At 31.9% G+C, this 18584-nt stretch overlaps 1 protein-coding gene across 1 annotated transcript in view; it reads left to right on the top strand.

The window, feature by feature from the left end:
• Positions 1-246: 246 nt before the first annotated feature.
• The window catches only part of LOC124369801 (homeobox protein abdominal-B-like), a 231547-nt gene continuing 213209 nt past the window's right edge, over positions 247-18584 (top strand). The window contains exon 1 of the mRNA XM_046827906.1: positions 247-404. The gene's annotated coding sequence lies outside the window, so the exon portion shown is untranslated. The remainder of the gene's footprint in view (positions 405-18584) is intronic.

The following is an 18584-nucleotide window of genomic DNA, read 5'->3' on the forward strand; positions in this document are numbered from 1 at the left end:
GAGGGTGGAGGGGGATAGTGATTGAAGGGCGCAGGTTTATCCAGGGACGGCTGAGATAAGGTTTAGTGCAGGGGGAGGATCGGTGTAGCGAGTGTGTGTAAGAGAGAGACAGCTAGATTAGTGAGAGATAGAGGGATATAGTGAGGGGGGGAGTGAGAGGGAGAGAGCGAATGGCGGAGAGAGGGAACGCGGGCCTAGGCGCTGAAGGCGCAAGCGTCCATTAAACTTGCGTCGTCGGTCGAAGAGATCTGTTTTTTATCGAGTCTACGAGCCTCACTGTATTGCAAGCCTAGCTGTGACTTGGGTGGATTGTACCCTCGCTCTCAAACCACCCCCTGTGCTTGTGTTGCGTTTCACTTTTTGTTTTTGTGTTTCTAGACAACTGAAGCAGTTCTCCTCAGTTGGTAAGTTTAATTTTGTTCATTCCAAATTTTAAATAATTCTAAAAGATTTGATTTTAAATGTTAGTACAATATCCAATTCCATGTACTGATAGACTTCCAAAACCATGTGACTGGTGGATTGCCATTGCCATTATTGAAAAAAGGATAAAACCCCTTTGTACATTATTTTATTTTATTTTGTGATTGTACACATGCATTTTATCTTAAATAGTGTCTTAATTTTAAAAAGAACAAATTTCTTCAAATTAATAATTATTTATCAATTTTTGTTTGAATCAAGTTCGAGGTCTTACTGTGCTAACCAAAATAATTCATGTTTTAAAGTTCATAGCTTTTCTATTTTATAGAGCACAGTCATTACGTGTGCAATTGAGCTATTTTATAAACTAACAATTATTGCTAAAATTGCAATCAAACAAAATCCTCCAAACACTCTAAATAGTATTTATATAACTTCAATATTTGTAAAGTCTCTCTTTGAAGTTATTCAACTTTTTAATGGCTAAAATATATCTATATCAGTACAGTAAATGCACCAATACATTTTGTAAACATGATTTATCTCCGCCTAATGCAGTGGGTTTCATGTGATTTACTAACACTGGTATACACAGGTTAAAAACTCCGCCTGGATTAGTTCCCATTGGGAGCACTGCAGAGTTCGCATGGAACTTGAAGTAATTTAAAGCACCAGACAAAACGAATTGCAGGTCGTGTTGAATTGCACACAATGGTGACGCTTATCAGTCAGCGGTACCATTGATCCTTATTGCACAGCTGACTCGAGGTGGTCGTCGATGTGTGTAGTTTAATCTATCTGTGATTCTGCGTTAATGACATAACTGTCTGTCCTGTTCTATTTATGTACTATTGTTCATTTCCTGATGTGCTTAGACTTAAGAACAACGAACAAAACGAGGTCATTTCAGTGAACAATCATGTGAATTTGAATTGGGGCCTATAATAAAATATTATAAGTAATAATTAACATTTGTAATAAAACCACATTTTATATCTTTACGTATTGTTGAAGTTACAGTGATTTAGTAAATTGAATTAGTTAGGAAAGTACAATCTTTGAGCAATGTTTTAATCTCGCAATATATATGACAGAATTATCAACCGTATATAAATGATGTATTGATTTTTATAATAGTTGTGGACTGAATTTTTTTATCAAACTGCTTTGTTTTTTACAATGAGCATGTACCTGATAGGATACATATAGTTTAAGTTACCAACAAGTATAACAATAAAAATAACGCATTATATGTGTTAAAGTAAATATCTGAAGCACTAGTTATTTTCCACTTGAAAAACACCACTTTTATCATTAAAACCGAAACCTTGAGTAAAGTACGTTAATATACCATATCATGTAAGCAAGTCAAAACACATACATATTAAATTAATTTTCAATAGATTGCAAAGAAGTAGCTAATGATTTGTTAAAGTGGTGGACTCTTAAACAATACAATTCTTTATAATCAATATAACGTATCCAGGCCATCCCTCGATAAGTTTTTTTTTTACTTTGTTCACGGTAAATACTAATTATTACCTTGTATAGTAATACTCATATTACCAGATTTTTTAATTTGTAATATATTACGAAGTATAATTACAAAGGCATTTACATACAATGTAAAAAAAAACAATTATACGATCCTGAAAGGACGTCATAATTTTGAAGATGGATTATAAGAGGAATATTCAATGATTACACTTAAATTCATATCGTTTAGTAATATACACATTACTTTTATTATAGCAAGGCTTATGACGATTTTGGTTACTTATGTATGTATTACATTGTTGTCAATATTTTTACCACTCTTCTTGTAACATTTGATGATTAATAAATGATTCGTGCAAATTAAAAGTAGCAACCTGTAAGTAACTAGTAGTAACCTGCGCAAATTAAAAGATCTCAATACGTTTTCATTCGAATTACATAAATAATGCAACCATTACAATCTGCATTCATAAGAATATATTAATGCACTATTTAGTGCAGAAAGTGGTAGCGCATTGTTTGTCCAAGCACGGTAGTTAATAATATAAACGAAAATGACATAAAGTCTTAAAAACGACAGTTTACTGGTCATAAAATGAGACAGTTAAATTGATAACGATTCAATAAAATTGACATTAAGACATATTCTGGGTTTTGTGTTATTACCATGTAAACATAACTCTGTATAGAACTTATATATTTTGTTGGTAACTATTTTTTAATACTAACTTAATGGTGTAAGATATTTCTGGAAACCTCATACATTCTTACATTATCTGAAACGGATATTATTCTGATAGCATTAACTTTCTACGCCATACTGCAAATTAACCAGATTTTCATAAAATATTAACTATATTAATATTAACTAATTGTCTGTACTCAAAATTTGATTAAAGGTAGATATATCTACTGGCGCTTTTAAAAACCATTATAAGTTTAATAAAAATTAATAGTACTTAACAACGCTAAAATATTGTTATAAATGATATACTATGGGCTACGGTCTCTTCTGTTAGTACAAAAATTAAGTACAAATTTATCGGGACTACATATTAATAATTGTTTAGAAACACAAAATATACATTTTTTGTTCTATATTGGCATAAACCTATAAATTGAGAACTGAGATTTATAAACTGTTATTTGGCTCTTATTTATTACTATTACACCTTAATTCAGATAACTAAATAATATATTGTAAAATGCGTTCAATTTATGACGCGGTGATTTCTTTAGTATGAAAAATGAACTATTAGTAAGAAATAAGTATTTTCTTCATCCTAAGGCAGCTATAATATTATTATTATGTAAATAGTATATTATTAAGATAGGACTTTATTATTTTCCCAAAAAATATATAATCTGACGATTATATAAAAAAACAGGTTATTACTTCTTAAAATATTTTAAGAGTTAATATTACAAATATTAAAATAAGAGTTAATAAGAATTATTATTAATAATAGTTAAAAAAAACTATTTTAGTTTCTCATTTAAATAATTTCCCAAAATGTTTGCAGCCAACCGCGGAATGAAAACAAATAATGATAACGAAAGGGCATTACTTAAGCATACGTATGTCTTATCCATTTAAATTTATTATATTTAACAACTACGCTAATATTTACTTCAAATCTGTTATCCCTTTTTCTGGTAAAGTAACATCTTGTTATCGTATTTTTAAGGAATAAAACAATTAGATGTTCATATTTGTACTAAATAAAAAAAAATTATAAAATCATATGAAAATAACTGAAATTTTATTTTGACAAGTTATTACACTTTATAACAATTATAGTTATAAATTCACTACAACATAAAATATAGACTTAGGACTCTTGTCATACGAATAAGTAATAATTGTCGTGTGGATTAAACTATAAGTATTTTGTTTTGTTTGATAATTTTCAGGGGTTTGAAACTTATTACATAAATAATTCAAGAATGAGGTAAGTATTAACATTTCTATTGCAAAGATCATATTTGGATATTATTCAAAGTATTGCATTTAAGAAACTTTATTTTTTAAGTGAAGTAAACATTCCCTAAAACCAAAACTAGTCCTTAAGTTTCCTTAAGGTTTAAAAATATTGAACCAAACGTTATGGGACCAAAATTTTAACCATTGCTTTTTTGGTGGGATTTAGGGAGACCGTTTCCGAAAAAAGGTCGACAACATTACACCTACAAACACAATACGAGCAAAATCTCAACTTATTACATTACAAGGCTACTTCTATAAGGATTGACATTGTTTAGAAAACATTTTGTTGCTTGAATAAGTTAAAAGCCCTAAAGTAAAACTATGCAGACATGAACCTATAAGATCTAAACTTTCCTAATACATGAAATTAGTTCAATACATTTAGGTTTAATAATACAATTATTTTATAGCTCAGATGAATAATTTTCCACTGTGTATTTTAAACATCTTGTAAGATTTTATTTACAAAATTAAATTCTTAAAACTTACCTTAAAGGGACTTCATGTAAAACAGAAACGACCGCTAGTTTTTAGACTTTACTATAATCGTAAACAAGTACTTTCATCAGCTAAAAAGGACACACTTTTAAATTCAAGGATTTAAAACGATGAGTTGTTTATAGAGCCAAAATATGTCTTTATAGCGGCATTAATTTATCAATCTTTTCGTGAGTGAATTCCAAGCTAAGGATCTTAAAAATAGTAATTTTACAGTCTTAAACAAAAAAGGTAGTCAATCTAGCAATGTTTGTATTTGATCTATTGCAGTGTGCCGGACAACACCACACCTTTTTGTTATCTGTCTTAAGTGTGCATCTTTTAATTTTTTTAAATTCATACTCGTTATTAAGATTTTTAAACAGTTTTCTACTTGTTTGAGCTGTAAAAAAATCAGGTTACAACGCTTTTATTCCTGGTTCTATTCTTGGGTATCCTTTTCAATGCTATTGACCGTAACAAAAACCGTTGTCTAGGGCAAAGGAAATCAGTGTTCCCATATCACGCGCAGTTCTCAATGAATCTACATTATTGTTATTATTATTACTATAAATAATTCTGTTAATGGATTAAAAAAGGCAACACAGTGTCATGTAAAGTTCATTGATCAGCTATTGTACGTAGTTCAACAATATTTAGAATTTTCCTTTATTTGAAAATCCATTTAAGAATTTTCGATCGGGAAAAGTTTCCAGCAGAGTGATGTGCAAGAGGTAGGAAGTGAGGATTTGCAGCCAAAAGTTATATATACACAGAGTTGTGGGGCCGAGCGAGAGTGTACAAACAGACTTTGTCGGCTTCACACTCCCGCCGCCGCGCGCCGCACCGCGTCTGTTAGAGCTGGACCAACTGCTTCACTTGCGTTTGTTATTTGGTTCGATATACTTCCTTTGGAAACACGTCACACAATTGATACTTTGGTGATTTCCCTTCTTTGCTCTCCTACTGTCAAACAACTGTCATCAAACGTATATTCAATTTGGAATACAAAAATCCTTACAACCGACTGTTGTAGATTTGCCGCGTAAATATTATTTCATTCAGCAGAGAACCCTATGGTGAAAACGACCTTGAACTTTGACCCCGTAAGAACAATTTTAGACCTGAAAACCTGTTAACCCCTTAGTTTTTATATAGCATAATTGTGGTTGAAGGTTGAATTTAAAGATATCATTAATACACCACCAAAACGCTTTTTCTCCCAAAGTATATCCTTTTTGAACATTTAAACGATTAGGTTAAGTTCAAGATTTGTTTCTGCAAAACGTATACAAATATCGAGCAATCCATACAATTTTTAGATGCGTGTTACGTATATCTTAAAAATTAAGGATAAAAAATAAGGGCGTAAAAGAGTTAAAGGTTTAAACATATTATATACCTATCTGAGCTTTATGTAATTTTTCACATCTTGGTTATAATTCTCAAAATCTTCCGAATACATATTCTTTTCTTTTAACTACAATACAGTTAGGAGTTATTTTTGAGTATCCTGCAAGCGATTATTCTAGTAAGAATATAACCACATACAAATGATTATTTTGGCAGTTTTCATTTGTTAAGACATCTTAAAGTAATAAGTAAGCGTGTAAATGTTTTTCTAACATGCTTAAATATGTAATAATAATAAAATAAAATAAATAACAGCAACATAACAATATAATCTAAAATATATATATATATATATATATATATATATATATAGAATTTAAAAATATGAATGATTTACTGTTAAGTAATTGTGTTATAGGAGTAAAATTCTTTTCATAAATATTATTATAAGTAAAGCTTTTATTCTTTTTTGTGTACCTTACTTACATAAGGCAAATATTGGAAATTAAGTAATTCCAACTCATGCAATTTTCTAATCTTCGTAATGAACTGAATTAACATCATATTAGGCCTACCAATTAAAACAACAATTTATCGATTAATCCGAAACAAATACCTAACCTATAATCCAATCCGTAACACCGTGTGAACTGCAGGATCCAATAGCAGATCTGTTGTCAGAACTGCTATCCACGAGTGTCTAGGTGGGGTGAACTGCATAAAGCGAAACAGCTGGAGTATGTCGGCGGCAAGTACAAAAATGAGAGCCGAAAGGAGACTCAAACAAACTCGGGTTCTGGGAACACAGATGGCTTAGTCTGGAGCGCACGAGAGCCGACGGGCAGCCGAACGGGCGAAAGTCGAAAAATAATTCCACTCGGTTTGGTTAAGCATTAGAAGTGTAAGTAAAAAGTGGGTTCAGAATACAACAAAACTTTTTGGTTGGGACAACGAAGCATATTTATTACTAAATGGAATATGCATACGTAAACTTTTATATCTATTCATTTTATTGTCTAACCGATTTGAAAGGTTTCATTAGATTATCATGCAAATACATAGATAGTAGATTTAATTATAACCTAGTATAAGGCTTATTAATTTGCAAGTCGATTTGAGTATTCAGCTTTCGGTAGACTTTTTTCGTTTTGTAATTTTTGTTCTTGGAATTAAAATTTGATTATCGATTCCAATCCTTATCAATTTATTCGTCGTCTTTGCGTAAATATTTTTATTTTGAAATTAAACATTTAAATTACCTTAACTAAATTTACTTTTACATTAATGTTACCGTATAGCCAAATAAAAAAGGCTTAAAGTATAATTTAGCCCAACAAATGCTAAAAACGATGCACCTATTTTGCGAAGGGAAATAATACTTTGTTTATAAAGTCGGTTAAATTTATCATACTTAAAATCCGTCACAAAAAACACGTAAGTGATCGTAGATATTAAGAAATTGGAACTTGTAAATTTGTAGTATTGCTATTTGGTACCCGTGCTGTTTATCTTTAGCCAATGTTTCATGAAATATTAATATAAGAGATGGAGGGCTAACCAATGTGTAATCTAGCTTACTATCGTTCGTATTGTTTTTAAATTAGAGTAGTATAAACAATTACATGATACACAGGTATGGTAGAAAGCCGTAAATTCCAAAAGTACGCATTTTTAATTGCCCTAAATTTCCTTATTTACTTAAAAACTAAACCGTGTGAGATCGTGTTGATTAAATGTTTATCATCCATGTAAGAAAATTTGAAACGTTCTAAGTAAAATACTTAACGACTATTTTTATCCTGTACTCCGCCACTCAATTTTATGCCTGCAGCTGAGTGATGTAAAATGGTTCTTGAAGTTGGTTTGGTATTTTAAACTCATATCGGTTATGCTGAATAAGATTTTATACTCTAAATAAGCGACTCAATAGTAATGCATATTCAATAGTAAATAACTTTATTCAATAGTAAATACACTTGTTATTGTAGTAATAATAATAATGTTACTGCAGTTCTTAGGAAAGATTATAGGTTGATCATAAGCCGCAAAACATATATCGGTTGGCAATGACTAAACAAATTAGTTTTGTGATTTCTAATATTTTAATTTAATACTGGAAAGTATCAATAAATCGTCTTAGAAATGTGATGCAACCGTTTTTCATTGAAGTTTAATACTAGTACAAATAACCTTCACTTATATAATAAATTTCCATATACGTATTGAAACGTGGTTTTATTTTGACACGAATTAAAATTTATAGACTTTTATTAATTTGTCTTTTCATGTTTAGTAAATATTATAGATTGCTTGTGTTACAAAAACTTATTGTAAAATACACAATTAAGTTAAAATTTGCTATAGATTATGTTTAGTGGTAGTAAAAAAAATCAATTCGTCAGTAACATCTAGGTCAGCATGCATAGAAAATTATTAACCCCTACCATATCTTAGCTTCAAAAACCTGCAATTGGCGTAGTTTGAATTGATATTGGTTAACCAAATCATATATTTAGCAAGCTATTAAGGTTTAATCCCATGGATCCTAAATTGTTCAGACCAGTTCTTAGAAAATGGGTATTGTTCCGCGTATTTCGGATTGTCCGCGGAAGCTCCACTTGGTTTGCGTATCATCCGTGGTGTAACATCCGGTTTACGGAATATCCGCTGTGATCCATCCGCTGAATATCCGTTTTGTTAGCGTTAATACGTGGTACATCTGTACAATTAAAAATTTCACACACATACATTGAAATAGGTTAAAACGCCTCGTTTTCTGTATATTGAAACTTATGAACGGAAAGAATATACAAATAAACTCTTGGACAAATTAAGTACTCACTATCAGCCATTATTCACCTCATATCGATAATTCTGAGAATTACCAGAGCAATGTTCATGTAACCTGATGATAATCGATGCCTGTGTTATCACTGAATCGATGGGATTCTCCAACCCATCGTTGACGAATAGTGAATGTTGATACGATACAAGTGTAATTAAGGTTTTGCAGTTCATTTGTGGACATTGGTTATCAAAACGTGTAATTTTTATGGTCATAGATCAACTCTTTATGAAATGAGATTAAAATTACTTTATTTCTCAATAAAAACCTAATATATCGTTTTAGTTACTAATAAATATTAACTAATTACAAAATGGGTTAAAATAAATGTTTTACTTTTACTTTATTCCACATATTGAGTTTTACTGCATCAATACGAAACAATGGGTATGTTATTTATTACAACACAAGTTAGGTAATGACTCTATAAACCCATTACTTAACACATCGGTCAGCTGTCACTTTCCTTATCCAAGGAATCCTGGTATGAGAAGGTTGTATACAGTATTTATAACCTGACGCTAGATAAAGTTAATCTAACTAACAATTGAAGTAGGCGTTGATAAACACATTAACAATAAAATAACCACACAAGTATTAACTTTACCATTGTTTACAGGTTTAATAAAAAGCGACATATAGCTATCTTAATACCCTGACAATGGGCTTATATAAAATAATGTACCTAACAATGTACATAAAACCCCTACGCTACTACATGGTAAATGGTATAACGATTGTTATGTAAATTTTGATCTACAATTAATGTTCCAATCAAAGAATCTATTATTGAATTTCGTAATCTACACGCTGAAATTGCTCCAATTTTATTAAGGATATAATACCATTTTTAAAATTAAAATGGTAATCAAACAACTGATTCTGATACAATTCATAATACAAGCTTTGATTTAGTAATTGAAATCCTTTGTAAATAACTAAAACAGTAACGTGGACCTGTTTACCTAAAGTTCTGTAAACAGAATGTGGAAATACAGAAACAGAAAACTAATAGTAAAGGTTCGTTTTACTCAATCAGCCAAAATGATGCTATTTATTACTGTTATAAAAATCAATCAATACTAAAATAATTTGAGATTAGTTGCTGCTATACTTCATAAAGGAACCTATGCTCGATCTTTATAATTTTTGCCTTAACTTTATTTGCCTTCACACCAGTCTACAACGGAATCCACGATATCTACGTTGTCCACTTCATGTACGTATGTACGAGTATATGTGAAACCGACCTGTCTTTTAGTCTACAAGCTGACGGGTGAATAGATTTCTTTGAAATTAACGTGCTTGCTTTTCAATCATTGACTGTGGTTATTGTGCACTGGCTAATTTTGTCAATTACTTTTCGTTCAGTTAACTTTAGTAATTTAATCTTCGAACCACATTTAGGAAAGTAAGCTTAACTAACTTATGAAATTAAAAACTGACATTGCAATATACAGGACTGTATTAAAATTATAATTCCACTTCTGAGGTACCATAATTAAGCGATGATTAGACTCATTGTCTTATGAAGATAAGTATTTCATAAAATGATGTCAATTCATTGAAAACCCAAAGTAATTTCTATACGCAGGGCCACCAGTTGACTCAGGCAGGCAGGCAGAAAGGTTTGAGCCGGGGTGGCCAGCTGTGTTAGTATGTTTGGAGAATAAATTAGTTTATATGTTTATACCATTAGAAAGTAATTTTTCGTTTAATTTAATTCATTTAAGTAATATTTTTACAAATTTTGAAGCGTTACTTTTGTAAAAATCTCTTTTTAATCTGATGTTACACTGCAGTTAGGCAACTGTTCATTTATATTTTTATTAAACTGTAAGATACCAAAACTCACATAGACAATCGTAAGTAAAGTATTTGACGTATCTGATTAAAACTATTTGGCTTAAACACATCCCTTAGGTATTAAAAACATAGACCTCACCACTTATTAATGTTTAAAACCTATATTGTCACAGTATTAAAAGACAAATACATTTTATATTGTTTTAGTTCTGCAGAATAATAACAGTAGTAAAAGATATGTTGTGCTTTATTTAAATGTAGGCTATCGTATTTCAGAATATTGACTTGTGAAAGTCATTATCGAAGTAGTTTGGACTAAATGTGTACCTTAGAATAAATAAACATTTCTAGTTAATCTTATTGTATTTTGGAATTATTGTTTATGGAAAAATGTATTGATATTCCCCTTATAATATTGTTGGGTTTGCTTTTGGTATTGTATTTAAGTTTCATTAAAATCACATTTCTCAATGATTTCGTCCGTTGCAACGTTTACGTATAACCTTCAGTATCGTTTAACAGAGTGTTCTGACCCGGTTGTGCAGGGGAGTAGAAAGTAATGAGAGATTCAGGTCGAGGACAGGACTTACCTTGGCTGACTGGAGGTGGGCCCCAGCTGCTGGCTGTCTCAGCCTTGTGTGATTAATAGCGTATTCGTCACATTGATAAAGATAGAAGGCGTTTGTACCATAGGGGATATCTAGAGTACATCCCACTTATGCTCTATATTTCAGCATAGCTCAGTTAACATGTTTTCATACATGTAAATGCAACGATCTTGAACCTACTAGACTAGGTTATACAACAAATGCATCCAACACACCAACAAACAAACAAGTGATACATAGGCAAGTGTACAGGATGACCTACAGCTGTAAGCTAGATAGAGATTTGAAGGAACTATTCCAAGGATTCAACAAACATTAGATAACAAATACGTTGGTCTAAAAGACTTAGTATTTGTTTTATATCTTTATGTATGTGTCATTTATCGTTTTAGTTGCTGTGTTAAATTATTTCGTTGCTGATTGTTATTGAGGTTTATTAGGGAAAAAAACATCGCTGCTCTATGTATTATAGCCTACCATGGAGGGTGTTTAAGTACAGTAGTGCCAAATTTTTCAAAGACCAAAAGGAAACATTTAATGTAAAAAAAACTGTAAAATTGCATAAAATATTTGATATAGCCCATAAATGCGGAATATGAGAGGGGTATAATTAAAATTCTACATGTACACGTGCTAAATGCGTTCAATAAAAATTGATATTTTAACAATTCAGTTATCTTTCATGCAAGGTCGATAAAATAAATAATACAACATTCATTTAGTTCTTCAAATCATTATTTTTTAGTTGGTGTTGACTTGTCGATTTTATGATATTCAACATTACTTACCTTAACAGTGCCACGATAGTGTCTGAAGAATAAATTTCCATAACATTCACGTAAAACCATTTGATTCATAACTTCCATAGATTTTGTAAAGTCACAAATTAAAAATTATATTAAATGCTTCAAAATGAATAACACTGACTTATCTACTTAAAACACACCGTACATGTAGCACACCATTAATACCTAACAAAATCCGTAAGTTTGTGCCCGGAAACCCAAATATACTTTTTTTAATATGTACATATGAAAGTTTCATGTGATACAACTTGGTAAGATATCTACCAAAATTCTTAAATGACCCATTTCATACTATCTCAAACATCACTAAGATTAGCAGCGGCCATGTTGTGGAGGCCCAATCTTCGCAACTTCCGTCTTGCAGAATTAACTGGAAACAAGTAATCTCCAACAAGGATGATTACTTTCCTAGGCCATAACACGTGTGGAGATTCCCAAACAAGGGTTTTACGAAGAATCTACATCTCTACATTCCACCTTGCCCCACTCGGTGGTACACGAATCTCTTGGCTTCGATAGGGGCGTCATCGGAAACTATTCTTGCAAGGAGAACATTAGCAAGACTGTAGGATACTCTTATTAAAATAAACACTGTTGGTTCAAAGTCCTGAAGTCAGAGTAGAAAATATGTCTTAGTAAGCATCTGTGAGGCTGACAGAAGTAGGGCAACGGTTCAAAGAGTTTGGATCAGTAGTTTGTGAGGTTTCGCATATATTTGTAGTAAAAACTAGTTTGGAAATGACAAAGCCAAGCAGTTTCCAAATAACCGTATGAGAAGCAAAATGAAACATGTTTCATAAATTAGGTTCATTAATTTTTGAGAGCAGTACGAAAAGTTTGCGGCCGTTCAGGTTTTTGTTGATTTTTATGTTTGGAGCAATGAAATTTCAAATTTTCAAAAAGCTTTTAAAGTTCTCTCAAGAATGAAAGGCGAAGTTGAAAGTAACGTATCTCGGCTCTGATCGTTTTAATGAAATTTCGTTATTCGTAACAAAAGAATTTAAAGTTGCTCAACATGTATTGACTGTTATTGCAACGTTTGGAACCCAGCATGGCAAGTATTTAACAACTTTAAGTAGATAACGCGAACTGATCTACTCGTATTTTAAAACCAAAATCCGATTAAATGTTTTACAGGGTTAATAAATTGATTAAAAGAGCCGATAATGTACACAATACTGGTTCGGAATCCACGGGACGAAAGTCTGGGGCGCTTAGGTTAAAATAATTCTTTTTGTCATATGTATATTTTCAAAATCCCTTTAAAATTTAAAAAAGGACGCTCTAAAGTTATATAAAATATAAAATAAATATAGAATAAAATATAATAAAATAAAATATATATAAAATAAATAGCATTCAGATTAGTAACAGTTATGCAATTTATATAAATGTAGGTTATTTAAGAGCCTTGAGTAGCATTGAGCGTTGAGTATCTGTAGCATTAACCTTTACATTTTTGGTTGCGCCTGCAAGTAAAACATACCGCATTGTCTCTGCTAAGATATTGTATTCGGATTTGGATCTACCGCGGTATCACCATTATACAATTTTGAAGCTTTACTTTGGAGATAGGATGAAAACGGCTTTACTGTAGCGAGTAACTACACAAGTAGGTTCTTAATTAGCGTGAACTACAATCACCAGTAAGCAAGATTGTCTGAATGTATCGAGTACAGAATACCATATGTGTATCACCGCCCCTGTAAAGCTGGCTAGAAGCGAGGCCAGGTAAGTAGCTGCGGCCCAAGCTGTTCCCTAGGTTAGGGGCTATAACGTTTGTTTACCTATCATAAACTTGTTTATTGTACCTCTACTTCACACGACTATAAACTGGCGCTAGGAAACAAGCGGGAACAAACAAAATAACACGCTTTTTGTGGTTTGTTCTATCCACAGCTAAATCTTTAAGTAGGCTTGGAATGGATAGTTGTTGTTTTAACAATTTGGTACAAATATAGTTTTATAACACTATGTACTCATTTATTCTAACTACGAGTATTTCTATCTTATAGCTTGCCTATAGTTCTTCTTTGGAATTAATGTTTTACCATTTGTTTTTAAATGGAAGTCCTTAATGTGAGTGGTATAATGTAATTATATGTGATAATCTCATCATATAATCTTCAACAGTATCAGTATTATTCGTGGCTGGATACATTATTAGATGTTGGTATCGCAGGAGGGGTGGACCAGCCAATTCATGACACCATCACATTAAAACGATATACACAAATAAGAAACACTGAAGACGTGTATAGGGTAAAGGGCTAAACGTATAAATGTGTAAACCCGTTTTGTTGCGCTGATTCGTCTCGAAGTATAAATACAATGGTACGTGTATATGAGGGGAAGGGTGAAACAACCAGCTTTTTGTTATTATAATTACTTTTATTTTCAAGATGCAGCCTGTTAGTGTTAATATAACTTCCATAAAAATGCTGTTAACACTGGAATTATTATTCATAATAATTGAGAAATTTAGGCAATTTTCTGACCAGGCAAAAAAATAAATAGATAGGATTTTTTATATATAGCTCAAGGAGTGACATGTTTATAAGTACATATGCTTGAATTTTTCAATATAATGTTAAATTTTTAGTAAATGTGGCACGTCATTTCTTTTAGTCATCTTAATACATACTACATGCTGTAAAAATTTATGCTGTACTTATCTTAAATAGCTTTTTTGAGCCTGATACTAGGGTTCTGCTTCAAGTAACTACTACTTCTTGTGGAATAAAAAGAAAATTAACCTGTATTCAGATTATGAAACTAAAATGGTTGTGCCTTCTTTAATAATAATTCAAGGAAATTATCCCAGCCAACCACTGATTGCACCTTCTTAAGACTCGACGTTTCCCCAGAAATAGTCAATGAGATCCTTAGCAATAGCACTAGTAATAATTTTCCTTCGTACCTCCACACGTTACTATCTCATTTTGGTTTTCACCCTTGGCTTTACTCCACAGAAAGGAGTAAGGGATTTACAAATTTATCAGGTTACGTCTCGACTGTGATCATCTGACATCCCACAGTTCTGGAGTGACGACACCGGGCAAGACCACCAGCTCGACATTCACGAGTGGGCCTAGCCGTGATGGTGGTCGGTCACGACATTTCCACGATACTCGGCTCAGTGGCGCGCCTAGATTCACGGTCAGTGCCCCTGCGGCCATTGGCCTCCATTATCTGCCGCTTGGACATCAACTACAGTTTTTCCCCCTGTTTGAGGAATGTGCTGCCTGCCCGCGACTGTTACACTATTACTCCGGTAATTGAGGAGTGAGCTGTAGTAAGCGGTGATGTTCTAGGAGTTTTTCACTCCCGACCGAGCGCCCCGTCCGGCTTCTGGAAAATTGCAGCCAATTACGTAGGGTAATAGAAGGCGCACTTTTGTTGGTTTCCAGAAACCGGCTTTATGGTTCCTAAATGACTATTTGCGGAAATGACGTTAGATTTCATCTACGAACTTCACTTTATCTCTCTTTACAACTTTAGTTATTTCCTTGAAAGAAAATATTTTCCAGGTTAATGATAGGTTCCTAACCCTGAAAACAACATATACACCAATTACAAACGATTTTAATTGGTATGTCCAATCATTAACCTTTGCATTAACCATGTTCCTCGGTAAGGTTAATCCTCCAAATGAAACGTAGAATACAACCAGCATACATGAACATAAGTTGGTAAATTCAATACATAACAGTAATATTTTTCGAAACACTGCCCTGTACATGGCTAGTCCTACTGTCTACAGCACAGAAGAGGAAAGACAATTTGCATTGTATAGGCACGTAACCTAGTTTTTATTAAAGTCGATAGAGAAAACTTCCACAACAAAGAAATCGATTGTCAGCCGCGCCAGCGTAGGTGGAGGTAGAAATCGTAGGGTATTAAATGGGTTAAGAATATGGAAAATTCTTTTCTTAGATCATAATTTTCTTAATTTGACATAAACGAGGAACCAACAGTTAGATGCATAAATATATATTGAGTCAACTTCAACTAACCATAAACAGACCCTTAAAGGGGCGATTTTCAGTGTTTGTTTAACAGTGAACTATTGAGTTTTCTGATGATAGTATTTACTATCATTAGTGATTTATAAGTATGTACCTGGCAGTCGGTTTTAAATATCTCAAACTAGAAATTATATAATCTCAAAAAAAACAACCATTTTTATACCTTGCCACTTCGTTCTTCTCCAAAAATAGCATGCCTAACCATTGATTTCATACTTAGGAAAAAATGTTCTATAAATTTCAAGTAATTCAGGATCTCTGCATATAAAGTAAATAGGCTCTCAGATCCTGAACAATTATGTATGGTACCAACATTAACAAAGTTTATATCTGTACAACCACAAGAGAGTTACTATAGTTTACAGTGTCATCGTGTTATTAGAAACGGTTCGTTTTTCTTATGACTTGCATCATTCACCACGAAGGCCAGCAGCTGAAACTCCGTCTCAATCCATCTACTGGTTGTCAATGCGTAGAATACGTTCGCTGTAATTGGAGGCTGTTAATCTTTAGATTTATATTTATTTATGATTTTTAAGGTCATACTGCCCAAGTAGAAAAAGTATATAAATTGAAATTGAAATAATATCTTCTTTTCGTAATCATATTGTACTTTTGCAAACCTTTTTATAACGATGAAGGGGAAATTTGGGTTTTTTACACTAAACAACACGATTACTTGAAAGTTCCATGGAAACTAACGGAGTTTTAGCCACCTCTATTTTGATTTAAATTTACTAGTCGTTTAGAAGTTGATCTTCTTGGTCAGCCAATACCAAGGTAACAATAAGGATATGGTATCCCATTAATACATTTTAAAATTAAATTAGCGTAAACTATACTTTTAAGATACATTACACCGACAGAGAATAAAATAGTGCTTGTTGAATGAAGATGAGCTTTATTGTAAGATCTGGAAATATTTAAATTGGCATAGAATTCTAGGAGGTAACGATTGGTGGTGAAATGGTTTTCTTATAGTTAGTTAGGTTCCTTATTCATAGTTTATGCCAGATTCTTAAAAAGGTTAATACCCAATGGTTCAATGTATACGAGTAGGCTATAGAAACTCTCTTCCTAAAACGGAATTCACCCATTGCGCATTTGTAGAAAGGTATTTATGCAATAAAAAGTAAATTTCATGTCGTGAACGGTGTGCGGAGATACACAGAACTCTAAAATGTAACTTTAAAAGCGATTCGGACCTGCGACACCTCATTTTTATACATCTTAAGTAAGAAAATAGTGAAAAGTCAGAGTTTTCTAAGTTGGCCCCATTGTGATGGATTGAAGTTATCATTTTACTAATTATACTTTTTTGCTAAAATGTTTGAAAAGACTCAAATCCTCAATTTATAAAATTAAACCTATCAAAAAAATTTTTACGGTTTATGACATAACTGCAAATGAGATTTGAACATTATCAACCATTCGAAAGTTAATTGGAGAGAAAGTTTTTGGCTTTTGGGACACTCGTTAAGTTATTGTTTAGTCCAACATTATTTAGTCATCCTGAGGATGTCAATAGTTTCTAAAAGTAGTAAATACCTGTTTGACAAAAACAATATTGAACTTAGAGTTAGCATTACAAACTAACTAAATACAGTAACAATCAGTCACATTGTGTTATATTTAAATAAGCTAAATATAATAAAACAATAGCTAAAATTTAAAGAGGCAACTAAAAACAAAAATATAAAACAATGGTTGATAACAACTGACTCTAAAGACGGACCTAACATTACCAAGATTTGCGCAAGCATTTAAAATCACCGAATTTATATATACATATATATATATATATATATATATATATATATATATATATATATATATATAATAGTTAGTAAATAATGGTAGGAATAACAATCGATTAGCAGTGAAAGAAAATAACATGATTCACATTATAATACCCTGCTTAAGCTCGAAGGTATTTCCTCGCCATGCATTAACATCCAAGAGTTACTAACGGTAAAATCAGTCTCATGACTCATGTGTATTACAGTGAATACTAATGAAGCTTCCAATAACATTCCAGGAAACACTACTATTTATATTACTTTATTAACCTTTTACGTCCAGAAACAAACAAGGCCGTTACATTATTTTAGAGCGCAAGCAATGTAAGGCTAGACCATAATGTTTATGCCTTACATGTTAAATGCCACGCCTTTCAGTATACTACTTCGTATCGTACATAAATATTTATATTTTATGTTAATTTGTCACTGTGTATAACCATATTCAATACTAGTGTTAAGTCAAACATTTTCTTTCCAAAAGCGATTACCTGCCAAAGATAAAATAACCAATGGTGAACATATTTTCAATAAAGTGAAGTTAGACATAGATGAGGGTTAACACTAAATTAAATACACCAAACCTTGGATTAAATTTATACAACCGAAGGGAAACTATCCCAATTACATCAGTGTTCTTGAAATTTATTATTGCTTCTTTTTAAGATAGAAAATGTTTCGACTTAAATAGAATAAGAAGAATAGTCATTTTATACCTAAATTAAAAATAAACGATTGTAATTATTAAAATAAATAAAGTAGTTTTATTTTTTTCTCTCTTTTATAGTGATGACCGTTCATTCCAAAGATTCAGGAGGTCTAGTGCCGCATGGTAACCTTCACATTTATTCCTAAAATGCAGTGGTCAGAACGTGGTCGTTGGATTCAGCTCAATATGAAATTCCAGCTGGATAAAACTTTGCCTTTTTAACGACATATATCTTATAAGTTGAGG

Source organism: Homalodisca vitripennis, chromosome X (genome assembly GCF_021130785.1).
Source record: "Homalodisca vitripennis isolate AUS2020 chromosome X, UT_GWSS_2.1, whole genome shotgun sequence".
Classification (NCBI taxonomy): Eukaryota; Metazoa; Arthropoda; class Insecta; order Hemiptera; family Cicadellidae; genus Homalodisca; species Homalodisca vitripennis.